At 46.8% G+C, this 14,408-nt stretch overlaps 1 long non-coding RNA gene across 1 annotated transcript in view; it reads right to left on the bottom strand.

Annotated features, from left to right (window-relative positions):
* LOC148481243 (uncharacterized) overlaps nucleotides 1-13,636 on the bottom strand; it is a 100,938-nt gene extending 87,302 nt beyond the window's left edge. The window contains exon 1 of the long non-coding RNA XR_015871931.1: nucleotides 13,438-13,636. This is a non-coding gene — a long non-coding RNA (uncharacterized LOC148481243). The remainder of the gene's footprint in view (nucleotides 1-13,437) is intronic.
* Nucleotides 13,637-14,408: the final 772 nt, after the last annotated feature.

Raw genomic sequence — 14,408 nt, 5'->3', positions numbered from 1 at the left:
CCCCTCAGCCTAAACCTAACCCCTAACCCTCCCTCCCTGGTGCCTAAACCTAACCTCCCCTCCCTAATACCTAACCCTCCCTCCCCTCAGCCTAAACCTAACCTCCCAAGCGAAGCTTAACCCTTCCCCGATGCCTAACCCCTTACTCTCCCCCTAACCCCATCACTTACCTTCAGGATTCCGGCGGTCAGGATGCCGGTGCCGGTATTCTGACAAGTGTCGGGAATACGGCATCAGCAATCTGACCGCCGAAATCCCAGCGGTTGGCATTCTGACTGTATCACTTACAGGAGGTGCAGCGGCTGGATGGATTGGAGATGAGGGGGACCAGCAATGCCAGTATATACTCTTAAGACCCCTGCTTTGCTCTTCTGAGCATACATGGCGAACTGTCCTTCCCCAAATTTTGCTATGGAGCTCAGTTATAAAGAGTTCCAGGCCTGCTCACAGCAAATTGGGTACTGTCCTTTTTGGCAGTGCTTCGCAAATTAACAGTCCAGGTTTCAAGGATTTCCATGCTGTTAAGGTGGCGTAGTCATTGCCGGCCAGAAGAGGGAATGTCCATTGCTGCTGCTGTCTCTATTGCAAGGTAACTTATCTGTGCCCACTTCCACATCGTGGTACCGCACAGGGAAAAACATTCCGTTACCAGCTAGTATACTGAATACCCCAGTTTTCCCGTCATAAACTGCATAAAGATACCCAATGTTTTCAATTATATATTACCCTCACCAGTCATCTCCCCCCTTTTCTGCCACCCCAGCGATTTACCTGGTAACCAGAAGAGGGCAGTATGACCTCATCCTCCCATTAGCATCACACTTGCTGACTGTCACTCAGGGCTATGAGTGCATTATGTATTTGTGTGTGATGTAAAGAAACTAATACACTACTAAATAATTCCATGCAGTTAATAAAGGATTACACTGACACCAGAGAGCATCAGATCTGTTTTACGGTGGTAAAAGCAGAGCTGTATCATAGTAGGGTAACCAGGGTGCTAGCCTGGAGCCTCCACACAAGATGGGTCTCCACAAACAAAATGGCCTCCTTGGTGTGTTGTTCACAGAGCGTTCGGCTGCCCGATGGTCTGACAGCGCCACTGAGCATTACTTGCATTCAATGGAGTGGGTTAGATGGGGGCACTGTACTTGATGTAGAGCGCAACCTTGGTGATGAAGTAGAGCACTTAGTTGCCATTGTGTAGCGTCACAAAGAAGTCTGTAATTACAACAGCCAAAAGAACTGTTCCCCTACAAGACTCTTGTTGAGAAAGACTTAACAGCAATATTTCCAAATGTCGGAGTTCTGAGAGTATACTTGTTAATGATGTTGTCGAACTTCTCTGGTGAACGGCCCTTTTTTTCCAAGATGAAGATAATAAAGAACAAACTAAGAACAACAATGAATCAAAGTCTCCGTTCGCGGCTCACGTTAATGAGTATTGAACATGATATACTGCCTGAACTGGATTTCAAAGTTGTCAGTGAAATATTCCCCTCTCAGGAACTTCAGAAGCATGCTTTATTTACAGAAAACGCCAGCTAAATGAGATGACTTATTTTGGTACATACTGTGATATGCTAAAAGTTTGTTGTGCTACTTTGTGTACTGTATATGTCTTATTGCATTCAACTTTGTAAATAGCTATTGGTAGTGTTTTACTTCATATACTGTATGTTTTTGTTTGGCAGATTTTAGTGCAAATCTTAATCTAGCCGTGACAACCTCAAAAATGGTACATTGACGTTGCCATAGAAACCAAAAAGAATTTTGCTTTTTATGTTTCAAGACTTATTAGAATAATGACAGTGTCTGATTGGTTGCTAGAATGCCACCTTTTATGCAAACTCATTGGTGGAACCTCATGCTCTTCTCTTTGAACGTCTATACAGAGAATAGTTACATAATATGTGTTGCCTATCACTTTTAACTTAAGTAAATTGTAGAGAATCCGTTGAATAAATGGACATTTTATTTGTGCCATTGCCTGAGTTAGTGTTACCTGGCTGTCACACATCGTGATCGGCCTAACAATCAGTTAAGTGATAATATGCATCTTTCACAGACTAACCAATATGATGTATACCCGTAGCTTTGTGTATATATATATATATATATATATATATATATATATATATATATACATACATATACACAGTATAATTGGCAATAAAATATCTGTGTTCAACCCAGTATTTAATTTACTCCTTTTTATATTCTGAATCTATTCAATTTCAAATACAGTACTAAATATCAATCTCATTGTTCATAACACTCTCTCTCTCTCTCTCTCACTCTCTATACACATGTGGATGCGGTTAAGATCCCGAAAACCGGGATGCCGTCTGCCAGAACCCCGGCGACGGAATCCTGATCGCAGATATGACACTGGTGGCGAAATCCCAACATGACTCAGGATGCTGATGCCGGCAGACGGTATCCCGATTGTAAGGACACCGGGGAAAGGTAATTATCAGCCGCGAGGGGGGGAGAGTTAGGTTTAGGCAGTTGGGGGGACTTAGGGTTAGGCTGTGGGAGGGGGGAGGTAAGTGTTAGACTCCAGGCAGGGGGGGGTTGTTAGGTTCAGGCACCACCTGGTGGGGTTAGGTTTAGGCACTTACCGGGAGGGTTAGGGTGCGGGGTAGGGAGGGTTAGTATAAGTGTTTGGCAAAGGAGTGTTACTTAGAAGGTAAATAGGATATGGGAACATTACTTACTGTTCCCCTGTTGGGATTTGAACCATCGGGATGCCGCTGTCAGTGTACTGACAGCCGGCATCCCGTCCATCGGTATTTCATACCGATTCCTCCTACACATGCCGAGGGGGGTGGCATGGATGCATCTCTGGCAGTGGGCAAGTCTGGCTCCCAACTTCCTGCTCTTGGCCTCTGGTTCTATGACACCATGAACAGAGGCCATCGCCACCTCCTCCTCACCGAGAAATGACAGCAAACTGTCAATTTACTGACAGTCCGCAGCTTCTCTTTTGGGGGGCTCCACAGTCACTCAATCCGAGTAGGTGCTATGCCCTTAATGGTACCAGCTGTCTTGAAGGAGCCCGTTGTAGGTTTTGGCATGCCTGCCTCTGCTGTGGGGGACCCCACCACAGAAAAGACGGCTTCTGTGCTACGGAAGGATCTGCCGCCAATGGCCCATCTGGGGTGGTGGGCCAAAGTAAAGCCACATCTCCTATATGCCTTCGCCAGATGTTACGCTGGTTGGAATTATATCCACACAAGGCTGAGGCAAAATTTGTGTGTTTGGGCTTTCGCAGCAGGTTTTGATTGCCAATTTTGGGGTGTCCCTTCTGCGATGACAAAGAAAAAAACTGAAATCAGCTATGGATCTACCACATGTGTTGCTTGAAAAAGTCAGAAAGGAGATGGAGCCGGGAGTATGGCTGGATCTTTTCCTTTACCTCCTTTGGTAGACATGGTTCTGTCTCCAGTGGGAGTGGTCCCCAAGAAGGAGCCATGGAAATATCAGTTGATCCAGCACCTGTCTTATCTGTACAGATCTTCTGTGAATGTTGCAATTACCCCTGATTTGTTTTGAGTGGAATATCAGTCCTTTGGACAGGTGCTTGACCTGGTGAAAGTTGTGTGGTCATCAATGGTCCCGAGATGTGGCTGGCAGGATTGAAAAAAACTCGAGCTGTGTTGAGAGTGTCCAGGAAAAAGGTCAATGCAGCTGTGCGGAATCGGTATGTAATGCTAAACAGCCACCAGATCAAATACCGACATCGGCAGGCCGGCGGGTCGAAATCCCGACAGGTACAGGTAAGTACCATAACTATCCCCTCTCCCCCTCCTAACCCGCCTTCAGGGGTGCCTAACCCTAACCTCCCCCTTAATGCCTAACCCTAACTTCCCCCAGGGGTGCCTAACCCTAACCTCCCCCAGGGGTGCCTAAACCTAACCCCTCCTCCCCACACCCTAAACCTAACCCTCCCAGGGGGGTACCTAACCCTAACTCCCCCTTCCCCTAGTCTAACCCTAACCTTCCCCGGTGGGTGCCTAACCCTGTCTCCCTGGGGGTCCCTACTTACCCATCCGAAGAAGATCGGGATGGTGGGGGTCGTTCTTCCTGCGTCCCATTTCAACGTCTATCTTAAGTACCTAGTCGGACAGGAGGTCGGGATTTACACTGGTGGCATCGCGTCCGTCGATCTATTAACTTCATCCCCAGCTGTGCCACGCTACTTAATAGTGGTGTTGTGGAGCACGTTTTGATCTGATTTCAGGATGCCCACCTACACTATATCAGTCCTCTGGGGTTCACCTTAGCCTGGAAGGTTTGTCTTTGTTTTTGGAAGATTTATTTTGGTGGCTGAGGGAGTTTCCTTAGAGCGGTGTTGGTGGATGCATTGGCTGTGCATGTGCGGGTTTAGCTTGCAGGGAGAAACCTTTGAAAAGGAGATGAGCCCCTGCTAATTTGTTTACAGCTGCAGAGGTCCCGTCGTCTTAGGTGAGACGCTCATTCTGAGACAGCATAGGTTTAATCAAAATCCAAGTGCGACCAATGTTTCTGCTTTTATATGTAAGTGGCGGATGTGAGACGCCTGAGGTGGGCGTCTCAGTGCACAAGACATCAGCTAAGTCATTAGCATATTTTCGCAAGTGCGCTGTGAACAGAATCCTAGTCCCTACGGGATTTGAGTCCATGTCTGAACCAGGCCCTATGTACTAAGCCTTGGAGAGATCAATTGGATGGAGGTAAAGTATCTACCAATCAACGGCGGCAACAGGAATCTGCGTCCAAAAACTAGCTGCGCCCTCTGCTGAAACAGGCCCAGAATCTGCCTATTTGTTTTGTAAACTGGGTGTAATTCTCAGTACAGTATCTGTCCTTGCACTATATGCATAGGGAACTCTCCCCGATTCTCCTGTTTGGTATACTGAGCATAATTCCCAGTAGCCATTAGCAGCGAGGGCTGCGCAGTACATACTGAGTACAGTTTCAGTGGACAGTAGCTGAGGACTAAGTAGTAAATCCAGGTTATCTTCTGACAAAGCAGTGAAAAGAAGAGGATATTGGAGTTGATTGCAATAAATATTCTGTGCTGAGGTGTGACGATAACTACAATAAACGTTCGACCATCTGTATTACAGGCTTTGTTCTATATGCTATATGTACTGTAACTGTGTAATTGGGGTGAGGTATATTTTTTCGAAATGGGCATCATGTCGACCTTCAGCATGTCAGCATGCTTGCAATGATAAATTTGACCAGGTCGACATTTATCATGTTGACACTGATGAGATGTCTGACATGATTAGAATAGTAGTCTAGCGGTGACTTACCCAATTCGGGTGTCCGGCTGCTCCGGTTGTGTCGTTCATGTCTGGATGTCAGGTGATGATGACTTCCAGTGGATCTATCGGCACTTTTGGCGGTGAATATAACTAATCTCCTAACCCTCCCCCTAGTGCCTAACCGTAACCTCTACTGCTGCAGCCTAAACCTAACCTCCCCTCCTGCAGCCTAAACCTAACCTCCCCTCCTGCAGCCTAACCATAACCTCCCCTCCTGCAGCCTAACCATAACCTCGCCTCCTGCAGCCTATCAGTAACCTCCCCTCCTGCAACCCAAATTTAACCTCCCCTTCCACAGCCTATCCCTAACCTCCCCTCCCGCAGCTTATCCCTAACCTCCCCTCCCGCAGCCTATCCCTAGCCTCCCCTCCCTGCAGCCTCTCTAACCTCCCCTCCCGCAGCCTATCCCATATCCTGCCCTTCTGCAGCCTATCCCTAACCTCCTTTCTTACAGCCTTACCTTTCCCTCCTGCAGCCTAACCCTAACTTCCTCTCCTGCAGCCCAACCTTAACCTCCCCTCCCGCACCCTATCCCTAACCTCCCCTCCTACAGCCTTACTCTCTCCTCCTGCAGCCTAACCCTAACCTCCCCTCCCGCAGCCTAATCCTAACCTCCCCTCTTGCAGCCCAAAATTAACCTCCCCTCCTGTGTAATTGAAGTGTCCCTGTAATATTATTCGCAGTTATTAATATTCTCACGCTGCACAAAGTTCGTGTTAAAGCAAAGTATATAATATTTTTATGTATTATTATATTTAAAAAGTTTACGTACATAAATAATGCATGATTTATATACCCAGATTTACTGTATACTGTATATGAATAACATTATCGCTCTCCCTGTGACACAACCCCTGTGATACTAATGAAACAGGTGTTTGTGCACCTGCCTGCGCTGTAAGATGTGTGCGGACGATCACCTCCGTTAGCTGCGCAGACAGGAAGCGTATGATGGATAGGCTGTCTGTCTGCAGTGCGTAGGGCACCTGAAACAGTTAAAGTTGACTGCTGTCATTTCCCTCCTTACACTTCATTGGTGCTGAGGTGGCATTTAATCGGAATTTATTATTCTGATTGGATATTCACGCTGATAGGGGCAGAGGCATAACATCTATTTAAGAGACGATAAATCATGCTGTTCCTTTTTTATTATAAATATTTAATTCTGCATCTCTTGTCATATGTCATATGTTTATTTTCAACGTCTGGCATATTTTCCGCCATCTATCAGCTTCTGTGGCTGGGAAAAGAGCTTTAGTAATTGACATTTTATATAAAAAGCTTATGCAAAACAAACACCATGGGTTTACAATACAGCAAGAGCTTTCCCCACCGTGGCCTGATTGTGTAGATGTAGGTCAGCAGTCCCTGTCGATGTGACCTACAGCGTTCTGTAGTGTGATGTACTGGTCTCTGAATACAGCACGGTTTATGGGGGGATGTCAGGCAAGGCGCAGGGTCCACTGATAGCCCTGCAGACAGGTCCTGTTCATGGTCAATACAGCTGTTCTTGCCCTCAGACCCTTCAGCTATTATAAGTCAGCAATTAAGCAGGAATTAGCCTGTGCCTGACAAAATGTAATTATTTTCATTAATTGCCTGAAAATGCTCTTGCACTTAAAGTATACTATATGCAGGGGCGGTTGAAGAGAAGGGAGGTCTCAGAGTCTACTGAGCATGCACGATCTCCGGGAAAATGGAGCAGCGACCATTTTCTCAGTGATTTTTGTAGTGTGCATGTGGAGATCTCCAGAAACGATTATATCTGCTGCACCAACGGAGAGTGAAGTATAGTGAACCCATTATTGATACATCCTTGACTATATGCAGGGGCGTTTCAAGAGAGGAGGGGGTCCGTGTGCAGTCTCCGTCCGGGGCCCCCTCCTCTCTCTCTGGCAGCCAGCAGCACACTGAGCGCAGCGCCGCAGTGGTAGTCTCTATGCCCAGAGTCTATAGCGCATGCGCAGGTCACCAGGAAAATGGCGCAGTAGCCATTTTCCCGATGTTTTCCATATTGCGCATGGGCAAAACATTTTTACAGTGCTGACATCGGCACCGACGTGGGACTCCGAAGTAGTAAGTACAATATGGGTACAATGTGGGCCCCCTGTGTGCGCCGCACACCCTGCACCCACTATACATCGGAATGGTATGTAATGCCGGCGGCTGTTTAGCTGCTGGATCAAATACCGGCGGTCTCATAACTACATCCCATACATACGCCCTTGACTATATGTATAACAATGAATTATATAAACTAACCAGGTGATTTTTAGTAGAGCTGCACCAAAGACAGAATGAAGTTAGGCTAAAAAAGGTTTTTAAAAATGTGGGGGGGGGGAAAGGGAAAGTAACAAAAGGTAGAAATAAGGATGGGGAAGGGTTAATACTGGGGATGTGAATAGAAAAGCCAGAGAATTAAAAACAATGGGTCAAAATGACCACAATGGTTATAGCCCCTTAGGGATTGGTTGGGTGGCAATTGCCGGCACGGTCCGATGTTGTGGAAGTGCTGTCCCTAACTTACCCTATACTGGGCTAGGACAGCTTTCGCCGCAGCGGGTACTGATGATATCAGATGCCGGGAGTGTTGTGGTGTCTGGGTCAGGCTTGCCTACCCTTCCGATTTGGCCGGGAGCCTCCCAATTTTCGGGTGCCGCTCCCAGCCCCCCTGGAAAGGCAGGCAAGCCTCCCGACATTCCCCAACCCTCCCGGCCTCCCCCCCAGAATACACTAGCAATCCCCACAGCGGGGGGGCGGTGATGCGATTCGCGCTGAATTGCGTAATCGTGGACCCGCCCCCTGCTTTACAGTGCCGAAAATAACGGCATTGTGAAGAGGGGGCGGGGCCACAATGATGCAATCATGCTGCCCCACCCCTGGCTCCGCCCCCAACGAGTCACAGTTGTCCGGACACGCCCCCCGCTGTTAGCCGACAATCAGCTCCTTCCCGGAAGGAGGGGGCTGATTGTCGGCAAGTATGGTCTGGGTCCAGTTGCCTTGCCTTCTGCCCTTGTGTGGTCCCTTCTTCTGCATCCAACACTCAAATCAATAGATTCAAACCATAATTATCACGTGTTAATTATGTTTTGATGAATAGGCCCCAATTGCTTGTCTAAAGATTCTCCTTAAGGACCTCCTTCTAGAGTTACAGCAAGGAGTACTGCTAAAACATTTAATGAAAATGGAAATGCCAGGAGCAGTGGGTAAAAGACAAGAAACTCCATATACCAAGCATGGATTGTAATAAATACCATACATGCATTGTCATTTTAATCATCATTCATTATTACCAGTTATTTATATAGCGCACACATTCTGCAGCACATTACAGAGCATATTTTTGGGCATACACATCAATCCCTGCCCCAGCGGAGCTTGCAATCTATATTCCCTACCACATACACACTAGGGATAATTTTTGGTTGGGAGCAAATTAACCTACCAGTATATTTTTGGAGCGTGGGAGGAAACTGGAGTACCCGGAGGAAACCCACGCTAGCACAGGGAGAATGTACAAACTCTACACAATTGGGCATGGAACCCATGACCTCAGTGCGGTGAGGCTGCAATAACAGTAACACAGTTGCAACTGAAATAATATAAAGCAAACAAGTAGAGAAAATTGAAGTATAACAATCTATGAGCATCTATTAGTATAACAGTATTAAACAGTCTTCGGGGGGGGGGGGGGGGGGGAGGTCATTTTGCTATTGATTTGTAACACCTGTATGTGTGCGCAAAAATAAACACATAGTATTAATAGTGTATCTAAATAAAATAAATATATATTAGCGTTAGCAAACAGACACCGCAGTGCATTATTAGTCACACAGGACCGAGGGTTAAAGTAGCATCTGCTGTCTTGTCTGCCGGGAAAACATTTTCCTGGTCCCTCTAGTAGCCGGGAAAACACAGCGCGGTTTCATTATCCATCGTACTGTATATAAAAAAATAATTCCTCCCGGCTCTAAGTTATTTCCTAGAAGCTCATTACCATAATCACCGTCTGATTTCACGCACGCATTAAAAAGGTAATGAATTATCAAAATATTTTCATCAGACACTAAATCGCAGAGGGAAAGGAGAGACAGACAGCAGGAGCAGCCATTCCTACCCGCTTGCAGCAGCTCTGCCTTCTAGAGTTCATTGTGCAGTGAGAGTGTAATTGATGGAGAACAGCCTCGGGGCCTTAGAACCTGTTAAAATATAGCTCACCTAGAGGATTCTGGGATGCTGCTTTCTTAAACTGCAAATTGCTGTTAGGTTGCTTCACTGCATAATTGTTACGTGTTGTGGTCTAGCAGGTGCTGTGATTTCAATGTAAATTGAGCAAAACTATATTTTCTTACTCTCCTGTCCATTCAAACCCAGAACCTGCTATGTAGTGTAGACCATAGGTTCCCAAACGCGGTCTTCCAGGCTCCCCAACAGTTCAGGTTTTAGAGGTATCCATGGTTGACCACAGGTGGTTAAATCAAATGAACTGAGGTACTAATTAAGTCACCTGTGGTCAAGCATGGATATCCTTAAAACCTTGACTGTTACTGTGCCTTGAGGACCGAGTTTGGGAGCCTCTGGTATAGACCAAAGTCAGGTCATTTATTAGGCAACCTAGGGTCCAGCAAGGGACCCAGATTGCCCTAAACAGGTTTGATGTTTTTTGGTGTCCACAGTCCTCGAGTACCACCAACAGGCCATGTTTTCTGGATGTCTTTAATCATGCACAGGTGAGTTAATCTCTGTTGCTGGGTCAGTAATTATGCCACCTGTGTCCACAGACAGAAATGCTCAAAACATCACAACTTGTTGGTCAAGGTTGATCTAGAGCCGGGGCGGGCAAGAGGCGTCACCCAGCTGTTGTAGAACTACACATACCAGCATGCCCTGTCACAGTTTTGCTTTTTGGCTATGCTAAAACTGTTGCAGGGCATGTTGGGATTTTAGTTCAACAGCAGCTGGAGGATTGCTTATTGTCCACCCTTGCAGGGGTGTATCTAGGGACCCGAGCGCCCCTGGCAAAGTAAGGGACTGGTGCCCCCCTCCCCCATATTTTTTAGAATAATTACACAATGTACTTATATAATTGAAAACTAATAAAAAATTATTTTAGTTTAAATATTAGAGCGATGAGCGATTAAATATAAAAAAAGTACCCACCATCACTTATCAGTTTAGCTGCCCTTCCCAGGATGCCCCTGTCTGCTGTGATGATCTGTGCACGCAAGTCACCCCATAGTCGTCACAAACCGCACACTTATGGTGCATACACACGGTCAGATTTTTCCTTCAGATATGAACGATAACGATTTAAAAATCGTTCAGTCGTTCATATCTGAAGGAAAATCGTTCATATCTGACATGCCTGAACGATGGACGATCAACGATGCGCGTTCCCGATGGTCAGATAACGATTTCTGATATCTGATGTGTTTGCAGTCAGACTTGGACGATTCCATTCATTTTAATGCAGTCAAAAATCGTTCAATCGTTCAAATCATTCAAAACTTTGGTAAAATCGTTCAAATCGTTTAATCGTTCAATCGTTCATCTGACAAATCTGACAAGTCTGACAAATCTGACCGTGTGTACGCTCCATTAGCTGCCCAGTCTATCTCACTGTCAGTGTGTGTCACTCAAAACTTGTGATCCTGGTAGACGGTGTCAGAGACCATAACAGCTTCTGCCAGGATCACCACAGTTCGAGTTGCGCAACTTTTCAGTAAAACACACTTAGGCTTCCTCATCCCACACTGTGCTCCCCTTCTCCCTCCACACCCCACACTGTGCTCCCCTTTTCCCTCCACACCCCACACTGTGCTCCCCTTTTCCCTCCACACCCCACACTGTGCTCCCCTTTTCCCTCCACACCCCACACTGTGCTCCCCTTTTCCCTCCACACCCCACACTGTGCTCCCCTTTTCCCTCCACACCCCACACTGTGCTCCCCTTTTCCCTCCACCCCACACTGTGCTCCCCTTTTCCCTCCACACCCCACACTGTGCTCCCCTTTTCCCTCCACACCCCACACTGTGCTCCCCTTTTCCCTCCACACCCCACACTGTGCTCCCCTTTTCCCTCCACACCCCACACTGTGCTCCCCTTTTCCCTCCACACCCCACACTGTGCTCCCCTTTTCCCTCCACACCCCACACTGTGCTCCCCTTTTCCCTCCACACCCCACACTGTGCTCCCCTTCTCCCTCCACACCCCACACTGTGCTCCCCTTCTCCCTCCACACCCCACACTTACCATATACAGATGGAGGGAAATGAATTACACTATTCAATGACAAGGTATTTATTTATTACCTCCCCGTCATCTATCGGTGACCCCAGCTGGCAAGCATGTGACACCAACAAGAACCACAATTCCTGCAGAATTTTACTTTACCAAAAAAACAAATGAGAGACCTAAATATGAAACCTGCTGGTTTAGCTTGAATCAGTGGTGCTCCGGCAGTCTATAGCTGTGAAATACAGTCTGGGTTAACGCTCCCTTTTTGCTGAGAAAAACGTGGGAAAACCAGGCTTGCCTACCCTCCCGATTTGGCCAGGAGCCTCCCGATTTTCGGGTGCCGCTCCCGGCCCCCCGGAAAGGCAGGCAAGCCTCCCTCCCGGAAGCTTTCGAGCCTCCCAACCTCCCCCCTGAAACAAACGGATACCCCCGCAGCGGGGGGCCCGGTGACGCGATTGGAGCAGAATCGCGTCATCGTGGCCCCGCCCCCTGCTTCACAATGCTGAAAATAAGAGCATTGTGAAGAGGGGGCGGAGTCACGATGACGCAATCGTGCGTCCCCGTCCCCGCCCCCAGTGTGCCACCAAATGGCCGCCCCCACCCCCGGCTCCGCCCCCAAAGGCCGGCCCCGCCCCCTGCTATTAGCCGACAATCAGCTCCCTCCCGGAAGGCTGGAGCTGATTGTCGGCAAGTATGGGGAAAACACATGCAGGTTGGATAGGTTCTTGTAGTGCGCCAGCTGTAACAACAAATAGTCTATGCAAAATAATTAGCTCCAAGCAGGGTTATGCACCTGCCGGTTGGATAGGTTCTTGTAGTGCACCAGCTGTAACAACAAATAGTCTATACAAAATAATTAGCTGCAAGCAGGGTTATGCACCTGCAGGTTGGATAGGTTCTTGTAGTGCACCAGCTGTAACAACAAATAGTCTATGCAAAATAATTAGCTCCAAGCAGGGTTATGCACCTGCCGGTTGGATAGGTTCTTGTAGTGCACCAGCTGTAACAACAAATAGTCTATGCAAAATAATTAGCTCCAAGCAGGGTTATGCACATGTAGGTTGGATAGGTTCTTGTAGTGCACCAGCTGTAACAACAAATAGTCTATGCAAAATAATTAGCTGCAAGCAGGGTTATGCACCTGCCAGTTGGATAGGTTCTTGTAGTGCAATTACAGCAGCATGAATGTACTTTGAAATGGATGCCGGGCCAAGCAGTGTATAAGAGACAATTTATATTAACCCCAATATAGTAAAGATTCAAAAATTTCATGCAAGCAAAATATTAATCAGCATTGACAATAATAACACAGCGAGCAGTGAACAGCTTTACAGAGTATTATAACAGATAAAGGGCCTAGAGGGCCACTATCATCCCTTTAGCTAACACACGAGTCAAACAGTAAACAGAGCCAAATACATATCACATGACATTACATTTACTTTAAAGCTAGACATAAAATACTTTGTACATCACCCACAGTGGCATCGGACATGAGCCGGCACCCATAAGGCACGTCCCCTCCTGGACATGAGCCAGAGGTTCACAGGAAAGAAAATGACCACCAATGCAATACTTGGGGAAAAGAGGGGGTGACCTATCTGTTACTTCCCCCCCTATTTCATCACTACACACACTTTACCTAATTTAAAACACTATTACCCCTTTCTATACCCAGTTGTGTGGGAGACTAACCCCCGGTCCCAGCTTTTACACAAAACCTAGTCTCCCAGCCTAATCATGGTTAGCCACAAGGTAAAGGATAAAGCAATAGACCCAGGGGACCCAGATAGGATAGGTGTACAGAGGGGCAGGGCCATAATGGAGGAAAGATAGGAGCTGTGGAGGGACAGAGTATAGGGAGGTTCTGGTATGATCTCACCCCTGACAGTGGCTATTCAGCCTCCTCCGATGTCCAGGGCAACTCTGGGATGCACAGCACCGCACCAGAGCTCCCAACTGCAGACCTCCGGCAGGTATTTTACAAGGAGCAACAGGTGCAAAATCCCTTTCCACAGGGGCTCTGCCCAGCAAACACACACAGCAGCAGGAGGGGTCCTGAAGCACTCTTCCTCTGTGGCTGTCTTTTCTTCTGCCTGTGCGGGTGCCAGCAGGGTTTTCGTCACTGGCGGGACCTTTTCCTCAGCTGGGGCTTCATCCGCGACGATGGAGCGATTAGAGCTTCTTCCCAGGCAGCTCCTTTTCTCTCCCAGCATGCGCAGACTACCATATGTAGTGACTCCTGATAACAGGCACCAGGGGTGTATCTTGGGGTCCGAGCACCCCTGGCAAACTAAGGGACTGGCGCCCCCTCCAATGACTGCTTCTACTTGAAAAAATAAAATAACACACACTGGGGGTAGTTTAATTCAGACACCTGTAGAAATAGGGAGAATATTTTATTTTATTTCTCTTTTTAATATATATATATATATCTTTTACAGAACTTACTCTATTGCAAACCACTATTTATTAATACCAAAAAACACAGGAAAAGCTTGAAAACATAGCATCAAAAACAAACATGCATTATGGGTAAAATAATTCACATATATTCAAATTGGACTGTCTACACTGCATTATGCTTTTTAACTCTGCCATAAAGTTCACTGATAAAACAGCCCACATGTGTCCATTGCAATCTCACCCACATTAATAAAAACAGTCCATATGGATCATATCTTAATCCTGACACCAGAGTATCCACAACCTATAAAGATCATGGTCAATTCCCCACACTAAGGAAAAGATAGATTTATTAGTACTTACACTGGGGGTAGTTCAACTTACACACCTGTAGAAATAGGGAGACAATATATATATATATATATATATATATATATATACTTTCTT

This window comes from Taudactylus pleione, unplaced genomic scaffold (assembly GCF_031769625.1).
Source record: "Taudactylus pleione unplaced genomic scaffold, aTauple2 ptg000587l, whole genome shotgun sequence".
Lineage (NCBI taxonomy): Eukaryota > Metazoa > Chordata > Amphibia > Anura > Myobatrachidae > Taudactylus > Taudactylus pleione.
This window is presented reverse-complemented; position numbering and strand designations above follow the sequence as displayed.